This window comes from Lagopus muta, chromosome 1 (assembly GCF_023343835.1).
Source record: "Lagopus muta isolate bLagMut1 chromosome 1, bLagMut1 primary, whole genome shotgun sequence".
Lineage (NCBI taxonomy): Eukaryota > Metazoa > Chordata > Aves > Galliformes > Phasianidae > Lagopus > Lagopus muta.
The window spans coordinates 131,996,642-132,011,746 of NC_064433.1; the positions used below are offsets into that span (position 1 = coordinate 131,996,642).

Below are 15,105 nucleotides of genomic sequence, written 5' to 3' on the forward strand. Positions count from 1 at the left end.
CCTGGAGGACATTAGCAGAAAAAGTACCCTTGAAACATAGCATTTTGCCCCCATTTCAGAAAGAATTCCCCTGTTGTTTGACAGTGTTGGTGTGATGCTGCACACCAGAAAGCCTTCTTTGAGACCATTTGTGCTTTGGCACAAATTTTCTAGGAGTCTGGAGAAAGATGCCATGGTGCTATGCTCAAACATCCCATGGCCATGGTTTCCTGCAGTTTGTATTCTGAGACCCAGGATCTATCCTCATTAATTAGCAGTACAGTGGCTTCCATGTGAGGTCCCCAGGCACAGTCGATCTCAAACATGAATTTCTTTCCCCAGCTTTTGGTTGTTTGCGATCCAGCATGAGGAAGGTGGATAACATCAGTTAGGTACATGCTTGGGACACCACTGCTTTGCCTAACAGAAAATTTCTTGTCCTTTTTTGATCACTTCTTTACTGTGAGTCAGCATATGACACATTTTCCCGAAACACCCAGACACCATGCTTACAAAAATAAATGTGGGTCAGATGGAAAAACCATTATGAAGATCTGGTGGTGCTGAGGCAGAAAACCAATTGCATTTCTGCAATTGGAGAGGAGCGCAAGGTCTTCTTCCCCCTTGGAAACTACTGATCTCCTTCTTCACGTCTCTACTCCAGGAACAGTGGAGTCTATGCTACAATTCTGCTGTGATTCCTTATAGGCCATTCAGGATGAGCACCAGTCAGCTTGATCTTCAGCGCTACAATCAGCTCAAACATTAGAGAGCTCCAAATGTCATACCTGGTCATGAAAGTTTTGTGGGCTACAAAACACACAGCAGGTTGAGAGATACAAACTGCAGAGAACATAGTGAAATAATGTCTGTTATTCTTTGCCAGTTAAGAGCGGACGGGGCAAGGCAAGTTTCCACCTCCTGAACAATGAGTGTTTGTCCTTTTTTTTGTTTTTCTTCTTCTTTGGCCGAGGCAACATTGGAAGGAGACCATAGTGGCTTTTCATATTTTGACTAAATATCGCTTTTGGGTCACTGTAGCAGAGCAGCTGCTCCAGCAAAGGTCAGCCATTCTGTTCCATGGGGTGCGGCCATCAACCTTTCCAAATCAGGGCATTTCTGAGTCAGAGCCTTCTGTTTTTCCACTCAGCAGGCCATGCTGTGGAAATGCATGTTCAAGACAGATTACAGTATGGTCGCTGGGGAACTGGAACAGGGACCTGGCTCCAAAGGCCTCAGCTGAGAAGGTGTACTTGCTGCCCAGAGATGAAAAGCAATGTGCTGAATTTTTCCAGAAGAAAGTGCTGAGATGAAGAGCAAGCTTATGTGGTTAGGGGTTCCTCCATCAGGGAAATGGCCTGCCTGCCCTGGCTTCAGCTAGAGAAAGCTCAGCATCTCAGAAACCAGCCTGAGTAGAGTTGATTGAAGTGATGGAGGAGATCAAGGGAGGTTTCTGTTTGCAGAGAAGAGAGTAGAAGGACCTGAAGGAGGCATTACAGAATAATTGACAGGACAGGCAGCTTGAACAAGTGCTTAGTGAACATACAGTGCAAGGAGAGCAGAGCCAGTCCTATGTGAACAGAATGGCTGAAACTAGGAAAATAGCACAGGAGACTGAACAGACGTGAGAACTTGTCTAGAAAGCACAGGGCAGGAGGGAATGGAAAAATTTGTACAAAGCCTGGACATTACGGCCAAATTATAGAAAATGAAGATTACTGGTCTGCATAACAAGAAGCACAGCTGGGAGGAAGTGTGAAAAGATACGGCCTTTTGGCCATGACCAGGTATTCACCAAGGGATGTCTGGAGGACACATCATGTTTTCTTTTAGCTGTGGGAAGAAATAAGATAAAAGTCAAAGCTGTGTTTGGGGCTGACGTTGTCCAGAGGGGCAGCAGATAGGAAAGCCAAGAGAAGCCCTGAGGGATAGCATCCTTCTGCAAAAAGAATGGAAGGGACAAAGACCTGAAAGGAAGGGAACCAGAAGTCTTTCTAGATGAACAAACCTTCTAGAGATGATAGGGTGTAACAGCATGTAACATATTGTGGAGTGGACAAAAACAGAGTGGAAGAGACCTAAAGTAGATCTGGGGGAAAGCAAAAGTCAGTGGCTCTAGGAAGTAAACTGAACATGCTGCTTGGAGGCAAATGGGGAGAAGGCAGAAAGGGCAGTGCTCTGCAGAGAGGGGCTGACCAGTCTGTTGGTAAGATGCAAGATTTTCCACTTAGGCTAGTTAGAAACTGAAGGGGATGAATGAGAATAAGAGAAGGAAGAAGGCTGCAGAAGGCAAAGGAGAGGCTGGAGAAAACAAGCACTTGGACACTTCCATGGCAAGAGTACTGTGGGGGGTGAACCACAATGAACTCTTCCAAATGGCTGGGAGGTTTCCTTGAATGTCCATTTGTTTTGAAGAAGTTAGCAAGAGTCTGAGCAGAGAGGATTTTGAATAAGAAATACTGAATGCAGCTTCAGAACCAAGAAGATGAAAGAATGGAAGAGGTAAAATGCTTGCTTTGTTTGATTTTTTTTTTATAACCTACCTCCGGTGGAGTCATGCATTCCTTACTAAACAAAAGAAAATCATGTCAGGGAACTGGCAGCCAAATATAAGGTTACGTGTGCACACCTTGGCTCAGATGCAAAGACGATCCTTTATGCTGCTTTACTCAGCATCTTCATCCAGATGAATAGGGTGTTATCCAGCCAAGAACTGATCAGGTCTAAGATTGATGCAGATTTTAAGGAAGCCAAGAGTAAAACTTCAAAAGGTTAGGTCAGTCCCTTTGTATGAAATCATGGAAAGCAGTTCTGTCTACCAGGACCATGCAAGTAAAATGTAGGTTTCAACTCAGTCACAAACAAAGGAGTATTGTGTGAATCACGCTATGTGAAAAGTAAATGCCAGTGTAATAATCACTATCTCCTCAATTAAAAGTAATGGTTTGGAAAGAAAAAATACATAAATAAAATAAAACAAGGAGAGAAAAACACTTCTATGATTAATTTCAACTGCAGTGAATTATCTAGCGTACAACCTTCCTGAATTGCAAACCTTTCAGAAATGGAAAGAGTACAAAAATAGCAAGTTTGTAGTCATTTTGATTCAAAGTGTTTTTTAATGAATGCAGCAGAGATTAGAGTGAGTAAAAACACATTAAGAATCTCTTCCAAAGAGATATTTAGAATGAGATCTGTTAAAGCCATTAGGATTAGTTTATTCTGAGCAGCAAATGGGGCTAAGTAGAACCAAGTACGGCTTTCAGAGGTGCGTGAAGCTCATACATAAAGCTCATTCTTCTACTCATGCAATGATGTGAGTAAAATCTCATAGGTTCATCAGCCAGAAGTGCATGGTGCTTACTCTTAACAACAACCAGGACATGTATTTTAAATGTCCTAACAAAAAATACTCATAGTTGTCTGTTAGCTATCCGCGGAACAGATGTTTACAAGGGCAGGTAGTGACAGGACAAGGGGGAATGGTTTTAAACTGAGACAGGGGAGGTTTAGGTTAGATATTAGGAGGAAGTTTTTCACACAGAGGGTGATGACACACTGGAACAGGTTGCCCAAGGAGGCTGTGGATGCCCCATCCCTGGAGGCATTCAAGGCCAGGCTGGATGTGGCTCTGGGCAGCCTGGTCTGCTGGTTGGTGACCCTGCACATAGCAGGGGGGTTGAAACCGGATGATCATTGTGGTCCTTTTCAACCCAGGCCATTCTGTGATTCTATGATCATTAATTTATACATTACCTTCAGAATAAACCCTTTTCCAACCTACTCTCAAGCAACCTGTACACGATATATAATCTACCTTTTTTCATCACGCATATACATGTTGATTTTCTGGTTTTATGAAATGAGTAATCAGCAGGCTCCAAAACTTTCATCCCTTTGAGATGTCTCTTCTCCCCATAACGATTGGCTCAGATCTTTTATAAACTTTATTTAAACGGTGTCTTCAACTTCCTTATATTTCTAGGTGAGGTAGCAAGCCCAACCTATCAGTAAAGTCAGCAGATTTCAACTGCCATGGAGCTGGTGTCACAGAATCACAGAATCACAGAATCACAGAATTGTAGGGGTTGGAAGGGACCTCCAGAGATCATCGAGTCCAACCCCCCTGCCAAAGCAGGTTCCCTACAGCAGGTCGCACAGGTAGGCATCCAGGCAGGTCTTGAACATCTCCAGAGAAGGAGACTCCACCACCTCCCTGGGCAGCCTGTTCCAGTGCTCCGTCACCTCACTGTAAAGAAGTTCTTGCGCATGTTTGTGCGGAACTTCCTATGCTGCAGTTTCCAGCCGTTTCCCCTTGTCCTGTCTCCACTCACCACTGAAAACAGTCTGGCCTCGCCATTCTGCCCCCCACACCTTAGATATTTATAGACCTGGATCAGGTAACCAGGTACAGGAACACAGACAAATATCACTGATGGATTACAACCGCTTTCATGACTAATGTGCTCCAACATGAGCCCAGCAAAATGTCTTACTTCAGACTGAAATTCAAACTGGTCTCTAAGAAAGGGATTCACAGCGTCTGGCAATCTAATCCTTACATCTCCTTTGTGAGGTCAAGGAGAACAGGTGACAGTGATGTTAAGGGTGAATAAGTGCAGATGATTTCCAGAAAGATACAGATAGCTGCCACACAGTGCAAATTTGAATGTCTTCTCCATAGCAAGAAAGTGTTTTAGATTTATACCACAAGGGAATAAAAGAGCTCCTCCTGCAAGCCTAATTTGATTCTTAAAGCAAATCTGCGGAAACAATACTGGAGAAACAAAGCTCTGCAATATTTTTTCACATGTATCCCTTTCCATTTCTCTTAAGCCCACACGTCATGAGGCTGACACATGTGGTCGAAGAAGCTGAAAATCTGACAGTGCTTCTCCAGTCCATGCCAAGAACAGAGCCTTACTCCATGGAAGGTTGCACAAGCTGTGATGTATCTGAAAAAAAAAAATCAGGGAATGCAGAAACCCCACTAGGACATGTCAGTCCCAGTTCTTCGCAGTGCTGATGATTGTTATGGTGAGGTCCAGCATCTGCGTCAGAACTGATGTCACATTTAATCTCCTGGCTGCAGCAAAGTGAGACATCATAAGCTTTAGTACATGAAGGCTGAAGAAAGCTTAGATGAGAAATAAATATTAAATACGTAACTGTGATGATAATTGAAGGTAATTAACTGTGAAGGTAATTAACGTTGAGATATTTTACTAAGGGCTGCAATGAATTCTCCATTAATGGACTTGTGTAAATTCAGGTCAGTTTCCTTCCTCCTTCTCTTTCCTAAATGTGCACCTTCAGCCAACACAGAATAAGTTCAGGAATATTGTTTAAAGACTTTATGGTGCAGAAAGTCAGAACAGATGAGTACAGAATCTCTTTATAGCAAACCAGTGAAATACACACAAACCAGATGAGGACACAGATCCTAGCACAACATTTTCTAGCCCATGTGCATTCATGCTGGTTGGACACAAACTGTCTTGGATTTGTATGCCCATGTTTGGGTGAAGTTTTACTTGGGCTTGCATGGAGCCATTAATATTGCCCTGTCTTCACCAGAAATCCCTGAATACATGCCTAAATAGCAAACATTGGGCACAGGAATGGTGACAACACTTGACTCTCTGCCAGAAGTTCTGCGTAAAAGCAATCACAGCAGGACAGCTTAAGGGTATTCTGACTTAATTTAGAACTCAAACATCGTTTTTCTTAATTAATAAAAATACTCTCTTTGTTTCCAGAATCTGATCCTGGACCCCCTCCCCACCCATAAAAGAAACCAAAAGACCTACCCAGTAGGCTAAGTAAGCAATAAAGGTGAAAGCTAGCCATTACCAATTTTACAAGAATTTTTTCCACGCATCTTTCATTGCCTTCATACAAATACATTATGGCTTCTTCAGCTATGAATGTATTTTGAACAACTGGGGGGCTTAGTGTTCCTACCATAAGATGCACATCTCAGTTGCCATGTGGGTGTGAATCAATACAACACTTAGCAGCTATCCAACACTCGCTGCATACTTCTGAAACACTCAGCACACGCATAGTGCAGCTCAGGTGCACAGCACAGTCCTGTCCTCCAGAAAAAACTGGGTCTAGAGCAGTGGTTCTCCAGGTTAAAGATCTGTCATGAGACAACAGCATGAGCTGTCAAGCCAGAGCAACTCCCTGAGAAGTGAAATTGCTGTTTGCGTGTTGCTCAGCACGTCACGCCCAGTACATGTTACTGTGAAAACAGCGTGTGAGCAGGAGATCACATTGCAGGGGTAAGGAGGTGCTCATGGAAAACAAGGTAAGGAGGTCAGGAGAACAGCTAAGCAAACTTGCTTTGTTTGTGATCCAAGGGATCCTACAATGAGCCCTACTTGCCAAGTGGGCTGGAGAGAGAGAATCACTGAATCATGGAATTGCAGGGGATGGAAGGGACCTCAAGAGATCATGGAATCTGACCCCCCTGCTAAAGCAGGTTCCCTACTGCAGGCTGCACAGGTAGGCATTCAGACAGGTATTGAATATCTCCATAGAAGGAGGTGCTATAACCTCTCCGGGCAACCTGTTCCAGGCTCCGTCACCCTTACCGTAAAATTCTTCTGCATGTTTGCATGGAACTTCCTACATTCAAGTTTTAGACCATTGCTCCTTGTCTGGAGAGAAAAGGCTAGCAGTAGACATGGCCAGGGAAATCTCCCTAACACATCTGCAGTGGATGGAATTAGCCAGCATTTCACCTCCTGCATGGGTTCTTTCACGGAATTGTGACAGGCACATTCCGTGGGTTCCTCCTACTCTGTATGACTTCTGTTTTCAAGAGAAAAAGGAAGCAAAGATAAAGCAAAGGCAAGAAGTAAGGAGAGGAGAACTATGCTCGCTGCCTCCCCAAACCATAACTGCATAGCAGCTAAGGTTGGGAAGGATCTCTGGAGTTCATACAGTACTTAAATGAAGTAGGAGATGGTAAGTTTATATGACACATACTTGCCAGCTAGTAGGTCCCTAGCACTGATGCCCAGGATTGTTCTGCTCCAGATGCAGACTTTGCACTTCCTGTTGAACTTTACAAGGTTTTCACTGTCCCAGATCCTAGGTTTTACAGTGCTGTTCTGTCACCCAGCACAGCAAGTCTTTCCTTGCCCAATGCACAGTTTAATGCCTCCCACACAACAGTTGAAGGTGCACCCTGGCTCAACACCCAACATCAGGAATATTGAATAATACTGAGCCCTTGTATCACACTGTGCCACTTGGTGTCAAGCCATTGCTTACTTGCTTTTGAGTTCAGAAGGTCAGACAGCCTCCAATCTGCCTGCCAGGCCCTTCATCCAGTCCGTGTTTCTCAGCTCTCAGATGAGAGTTCTGTGGGAGGCCGTGTCAAAAGACACTTTGGAGACATATCCATGACTGTCCCCATGTCTCCAAAGCCAGCCATCCCAGCACAGAAGGCAGAACCTAGCCCGACCCTGTCTGCCACCTGGTGGCTTCATGAGCCTGAAAATGAATTCTCGGGGCTTGTGCTTGGCAGTCCTTGATGCCAGAAGGGAAGCTGGTTACCATCCAGCTCCATAGATCATCATCCTTTAGCATTAACTCTTCTCATCAGCTGGGATGTCTCCAGGATTTTCATGTAGATGGTCAGCAGCATCCTTGCACTCACATCACCCTCTAGTTGAACCTCATCCAGCCCCATGCATTTGCAAGTAAAATACATGCAGCGTATTACAAATTCCACAGTGCGTTAGTGCACATCCCATAACGGAGAAGAATTACACAGATAAACCCTTTTTTCTGGAATAAAGATTGAAGTGAGGGTAAGTGTATATTTTGGCTTTCTTTTGACATGTGCTCTTCACATTTTCACCACTAGAGTGAACTAATGTCACTGTCCCTCAAGAAACACACTATCCTGGCACATAGCTGCTCACACCAACACCATTCTCCCCCAAACTCCTTCAGTGTTGGAGCTGTGTAGTCAAGGTCAAAAGGTAAGTAATGCTAATGTTAGAGTGGTCAAATCAGGTGTTTATATGACACTGCTTAGAGCATGACTGGGAAAATCTTCTATTGCTATAGAGTTTTGCTGCCAGCAATTATTATCCCTAAACACATACTAACACAGACTTAAAGGTGGAGATCTGACAAAAAGAAATCTAAGGAAAAAATATCCTCCTGTTTTCAAGCCTCATCTGTGGCACCTAAAATTGGATTTAATTTTATATTCAGCCTGTGGCATCAACTGTCTTCGGTTGCAGCTGTAAACAAGAAGTACTTCTGCAAGTTACGTTGCAAAGTTTGCGGTCAGTGAATGAGGAACTCATTATTAGTGGCCATTTGTGAAGACAGTTATATGACTTAAGTAGCATCACTCAAAGTTTTGTAAAAACTACTGAATTGATTGTGGGATAGTGGGATTGAGTGCACTCTCAGCAAGCTGGCAGATGGCACTAAGTGAGGTGGTGTAATTGACACAACAGAGGGAAGGGATGCCACCCACAGAGACCTGGACAAGATTGAGAAGTGGGTTCATGTGAACCTAGTGAAGTTCAACAAGGCCAAGTGCAAAGCGTTGCACATGGGGTGGGGCAATCTCAGATATGAGTACAGACTGCAAGAAAAACCCATTGAGAGCAGCCCTGTGGAGAAAGGACTTAGGGGTTCTGATGGATGAAAAGCTGGACATGAGCCAGCAGTGTGCCTGCAGCCCAGGAGGCCAACTGTATCCTGGGCTGCATCAACAGAGGGGTGGCCAGCAGAGAGAGAGAGGGGATTGTCCCCCTCTGCTCTGCCCTTGTGAGGCCCCAGCTGGAGAACTGCTTCTAGGTCTGGGACCTCCAGCACAAGAACGGCATGGAGCTATTGCAGTGGGACCAGAGGTGGAATGTAAGAATGATGAGAGGGCTGGAGCACCTCTCCTATGAAGAGAGGCTGAGGGAGCTGGGCTTGTTCAGCCTGGAGAAGAGACCTCACTGCAGCCTTCCAGTACCTGAAGAGAGCTTATAAACAGGAGGGAGACCAACTTTTTACATGATCTAATAGTGACTGAGCAAGGAGGAATGGTTTAAACCAAAAGAGGGAAGATTTAGATTAGATATCAGGATGAAATTCTTCACTCATAGGGTGGTGAAGCGCTGGCACAGCTGCCCAGAGAACCTGTGGTGCCCCATCCCTGGAAGCGCTCAAGGTCAGGTTGGATGGGGCTCTGGACAGTTCTGCGTATGGCAGGGGGTTGGGACTATGTGGGCTTTGAGGTCCCTTCCCACTCAAACTGTCCCATATGATTGCTTAATAATTGGGCAGTTCTCTCCCTTCTCTCAATATCTACCTCCTAGCTCCTTCAAGAACCACAGGCATCTTACTTTTTTTTTTCCAGATAGGGACACCCATCTCTCCAGGACAATGAATGAGATATGGATTCTGTAAAAACAATAGCATGTGACATTGAAGTAAGAACAACTCCCATGCTAAGGTGTGAGGGAAAGAGGGGGAGAGGGCAGCCACCACTTACACCTTGCAGCTGGTCTGCAGCAGTTTACTGCAATGGGGAACAGCGATTGATAGTAGAGCTTTCTTCACCATTTGCAGACCAGGACAAGTCATACCCTCTATGAAGAGTTTAGACATCAAGCTCTAGGGCTTTTCCCAGTTTGTGTGGCCTGAATTCTTCAAAGACTTGTAGTTTCTCAAGTGGTTTTAATCACACAAAGATCAAAAGACACATTTCAAACCTTACCTTCTCACTGAATTTCAAGTCCTTCATCAATTGCAAATCTAACTAACTAACTAAATACCAACAGTACAGCACAGTAAAATTTTCAAGGGCACAACACGACGTAAGCAGCTGTCCCAAACAGTGTTCCCAGAAATGGCACAAGAATTTTAGCTTTTAGCAAGTCAGTATTGAGGTACACCAACTGCAGGAGATTTCAGCCTGATAAGACTGGCTAAATTAGAAGTAATAAAAGTCAGAGATTTAAGGCTAAAGTGTTTAGAAAGCCTTATTATGGCTGGAACTTTCAGCAATCCATTCTGTAAAGGAGGCTGCTTCAGCCAAATGCCATGAGGCAGTCCTAGGCTCCTTAGAGCTGCAGACAAGGTGCTCCAGGATCCAGTCACACTGCAGAACTCACCACCAATCCCATATGCCTTAAACAAAGCAAAACCCAAAAGCAACTCCACAGACACCAAGAACCACTGGGAATGTAGCACGTGTCTTACTGACAGAAAATTATTATAGTCTCTTGTGTATTGAAATCATATTCCATTCATAGAGGCCATGGGCTAGAATTGAAAGAGCACAAGAGCAGGCAGTAGTGGAAAGACTGCTTGACTCTGTAAATCTTTCTGTGCTTTTAGACACTTAGCAGACTCCACATGTTTCATAATAGAGCACTGAGAAAAAAGCTCTCAACTCCATGTGAAACTTTCAGGTGGCTGATGAGAGTTATCACTCATCACCTGGAGTGTTAGACTGTGGCACTGACAGCAAACACATCCACGTCTGATCATTTTTGAGTCAGGGAAAAATTAAAATAATGCATCAGATTAGCTCCTAACAGCATTCAGCATCATCTGCACTAGCAGTAAATGGTGGCAGCCTACATGCTGAATTCACTCTGCATGATTGAACCCACAGGTTACAACTGTCTTTTAAAAGCATCTGCTGGTAATAGAGGCATTAATATTTGATTCATGCTTTGTCTCCTACAGGAACTTCACACTTTCCCTAAGAATGTTACAAATATCTTTAATATTCACAGCCTCATAGGGAAAAGTTTTGCTCACCCGGCACAGCCATCAATAGAATAGATTAGATGTACTATGCCCGCAGCAACCACCTCTGTTTCTGACAGGAGCAGCTTCCTTTTGCAGAAAAAGCACTCATCATTCTGCACATCTAGGACAGGGAAGAAGAGGAGAACCGAAGCTTCATGATTCATTTGCAGGAGGCAATACCCATCTGAGCGGCGGTGCCTTGCAAGGCCTCCTTGCACAGGGGTGTCCGTGTGCCCTGTGCTGTACAGGCACTCAGGTCAGCCTGCTGGGCTGGGGCTGGCATCCAGGTGAGAAGAAGAAATCATATGTTAGTGTGCTGCCAATTCCCCCCTGGATTGGGGAGGGCACAGAAAATACAGTGAGGTTACTGCACTGTACTGAGAAGGGTAGCGCTTTACTGCTGTCAAAATGAAGGAGTTACTCCACAGTACTTTCCCTTCTTTCCCATCAGGTCATGTCTGTTTGCACCACGTCCAACTCAAACATGGACAGGTTGGAGCACCATAAGATTGGAGCTACAGAAATAAAGTTAGGGAGTTAAAGTTTAAACTCTTTCCTCCTTACAGAAGTTTGCATTCCTTCCAACATTTCCAAGTATGATTATCAAAAGAAGGCAAAGAGGCAGGAGAGAACAACTACTAGAGCTTAGCACACAGGATGGGGCTGGATGCATGAGATTAGCTCCTTGTACCTCTGCTGACCCTTCTCTTCCATATACCAACATGGTGATGTGGAAATGTCCTCCCAGCCTCCAGCCCCAGCTGGCTCCTGACTTATACAGACTGGGTGTCTACAACTATGTTGTCTTTTGGCTCCCCTCCTTCTCTGGGTGTCAGCTTCTCCCACCAGCCCTTCATTTGCCCAGTACACTTTCGGACAGCTACACAAGCCAGGAGCTCTGCTCTTTGGCAGGCAGACCTCTTCATTCCTCTTGAATGCTAGAGATAATGGCATAAATTGTGCCGGGGGAGACACGGGTTGGATATTAGGAAAAAATTCTTCCCAGAAGGAGTGGTGAGGCATTGGAACACGCTGTACAGGGTACTGGTGGAGTCACCACCCCTGGAGGTGTTCAAGAACCGTGTGGACGTGGCACTGAGGGACGTGGTGGGTGGGCTGATGATTAGACTAGATGACCTGAAAGGTCTTTTCCAACCTTAATGATTCTATGATCCCCCCTTATCACCACCGATGAGAACTGGCATCGAGGTAATGTCTCTCCACAGCGTTATTCACCACATCCACATACAGTGGTCATTAGTGGAAATAGGTTGCTGCATGCAGGCAGGCAGGTGGCCGCTTTCTCAAAGCCATGTCACACCGCTGGCATACAGCTCTGCGTTAAAGCCCACTGGGTTTTTGTCCTTCTGGCCTATCTATAGTCCAGTTACACACTTTCCTTAAATTCCAAAATGTTTAAATCTGAAGCATTTCCAACCAGAAGCTTCAGAAAAGAGGGTCCAAAATAGCAGAAGTACGAAAACTCTGCAAATACTGCCCTAGTATAGGAGAAGAGAGTACAAAGAAAATTGGCCATGGTGTATTTTAAGCTCAAAATCCGTCAGTAAGAGGATTATATTAAAGAAAAAATCACTATCTAATGAAGTGATTTTCTCTGTCTGGCAAGCGATCATACGATAGGCCCTCACCTGGTGACAGTAGTAAGGCACCTGCCTTGTTTTCCATCAGAATGGCATTTCAAAGAAGCTATTCATCCAATCCTAAATCCACAAAAACAAACTTAAACAATTAAAAAAACAACCAACCCAAAAACAACACAACCCAGCCAATTGCACCTTACTGCTGTGTCTTAAAAATCCCACATAGAGATATCTTTAAACAGCATATTGAAATTAAATGAAGAGGTGGAAAGCTCCTACCCCAAGCTTTTCCACCTTTTCTTACTTCTGGAAGCAATTCTGACACAAATCAAGGAAATATCAGTTTTGCTACATCTTTGCCATGCAGACACGTAGCACTTGACAGGACAGCCTAGGAGCCTGTCCCAATTACCCCAGAGAATAACAAGTGCATGCACACAGTTGAGACACCAGCAGGAAAATCTCATAGGTTCCAAAAGCATCCAAGCAAGAGCATACAAACCAGAGCAATGGTGTGGAAATGTGGAACAGGTGTGGAAGTTCCTTCCTCATGCTTTGTCTTTCGGTATTTTTTTTTCTTGCTGCAACTGTTTCCCTAATCCCTTTACCCCCACACATTTCTCAATGTGTAATTTTAATCATAAATACAAATCTCGGCAGGCTTCACAGTGAAGAGCTAGGCTGAAAAGCTAATGAAAGGCAAAGGGATGCTGGCAGATGAAAGCAGCCTGTGATGAAGACAGAGGCATAGAGGTGCACTTGGGAGACCTGGCTGCTCCAGGATGCTCACTGCCTTTTTAAGAGACAAAATGTAGAACATCTCAAAGAACAGCCAGAAACTGGAGAAACAGTAAGTTAAAAGAGCCTGCTATTTCTCCATTCAGTGCATAAAGCAGAATGAAAGTAAAACAGGCAGATCTGTAGTTAAGGTTAGCTGTATGGCAGATTTCAAATCTACCTGCTACAAAACCTTACTGGAACTCACTCAAAACATATGAACAAGGATTCGAAATAGAGAACAGCAATATTTTTCCTTAAGTGGATTCCTGACCACTGAAACACTGAATTGGTAGCTCATGCAATGTTGGTGTTTCACCATTGCCACAGTTATTCATAGCAATTCCCTTATCTCAATTTCTTTGTCTTCTCCAGTGTTACAAACGATGTTTTGTTCTTCTTGCAACCTCATCCACCCTTCTGATAAGAGTGGCAGGTGTCATGCTGTCACATGTCATATAAAGGCCTCTCAGAAGAAGGGAAATAAAACTGAATTAAAAAGACAGACTATGGAGAAGAGGAAGAAAAGGGTCTAGGAGACAAAATGTTCCAACTTCTTAAGTCACACAGGTTTCTGAATTGTAGCTGTCAAAAGACCCAGTTATTCCACAACGACTTCCTCCAGCATAGCCATACCTTTTCCCTAGATGAGAACCATTTGCTTTGGCATAGCTGGGAGCCTTAGCTGGCTTCACAGCATTATATAGCTTTCCAGAAGGCGTGCAGGTGCTGGATGGTTCAAGTATACCATCCTATCTGCAAATTTGCTTTTGTCCCATGAGCTCCACGCTCCCAGGGAAGTCAGGTGGGTGCTGCAGTTCACAGTGTACCCTTTAGCCTTACTTTTTACTTACTTCCTTTCCAGGGAAAGCACTTTTTTCCTTGCTGTGCCATCAAGCAGACACCAAGAGCAGATGCTTTATGCTTTCACGCTGCCATGTGCACTCTCTTAGGCTGGTGGCTGCTCCTTGGGTATGCATTTACATGGCACATGTGGCACACTGCTCCTCTAACACCTCTAGCAGAGACTCCCCATGCTCCTCTCAGCACAGAGTCCAGTATCTCCAGGGCTTTGACATGGCTGCACGCTGCTTCTTTCAGCCTCGTACATCCACACATTGGATTTAACAGTCAAGAATTTCTTCCAGTGGGGTTTCCTCTTATGCCACAAAGCAAACACACAGCTTTCTTCCCTTTCCCTCCTGCCTGGATTGAAAGGGAAAATGCTGACTTCAGAGCAGTGAGCCCTGAGCAGCAATCTGCTCCTACAGCAGCCCATGGCCACCAGCTGCATATCCACAGGCCTCACACTGCTCGCTTCACCCTGGTTACGACAGGCTTTGCTGCTAAGAGGATAACTTGATGGTAAACCCATCCCCACAGCATCAGCCCAGAAAGGCTGAGGGGAGTTCTGCACCACCCACAGGCTGCTTCTGACATCACAGAGGTATTCTCAAGCATGAGAAGAGGACCCACGCTGGCCTCTGCAGCTGGCACGTCACAAGCAATAACCGAGACAGACCTCCAGGACCCATATCACATGCCATGTTTCCCTTACACCCTTACATTTTAAACAAGCACAGGTAGAATTTACACCTCTTCGCATTTCCATGGGGCTCCCGTGTAAACCACAGTAAGACCGTGAAGCAGAAATATCACTCGTCTTTCTCTTTGTTCATCAAGCATCAGGTACAGACACTGACAAGGCATCCTTAACATCTAAGAAAATAAATTTAAGCAATCCCTATATAATCTTTTTTCTCCGCAAACTGTCTGGAGTGCAGATAAGATCAAAATGTGGCTTTCCCAGCCAACAAAATTATTAACAGCATGTGGAAAAAAGTAATGTTACACAGCAGCTGGAACTGTCTGATGGCTTCGTGGAGCTGACAACAGAGCTGGTGCCTGCAGCAGGGAGCTGCCACCCTCAGCAGCACCCAGGGAAATACTGAAATAACAA

The 15,105-nt window shown here is 44.6% G+C and overlaps 1 protein-coding gene across 2 annotated transcripts in view; it reads left to right on the forward strand.

Moving 5' to 3' along the window:
- The window catches only part of RPL31 (ribosomal protein L31), a 288,373-nt gene that overhangs the window by 6,387 nt on the left and 266,881 nt on the right, over positions 1-15,105 (forward strand). The window lies entirely within an intron of this gene.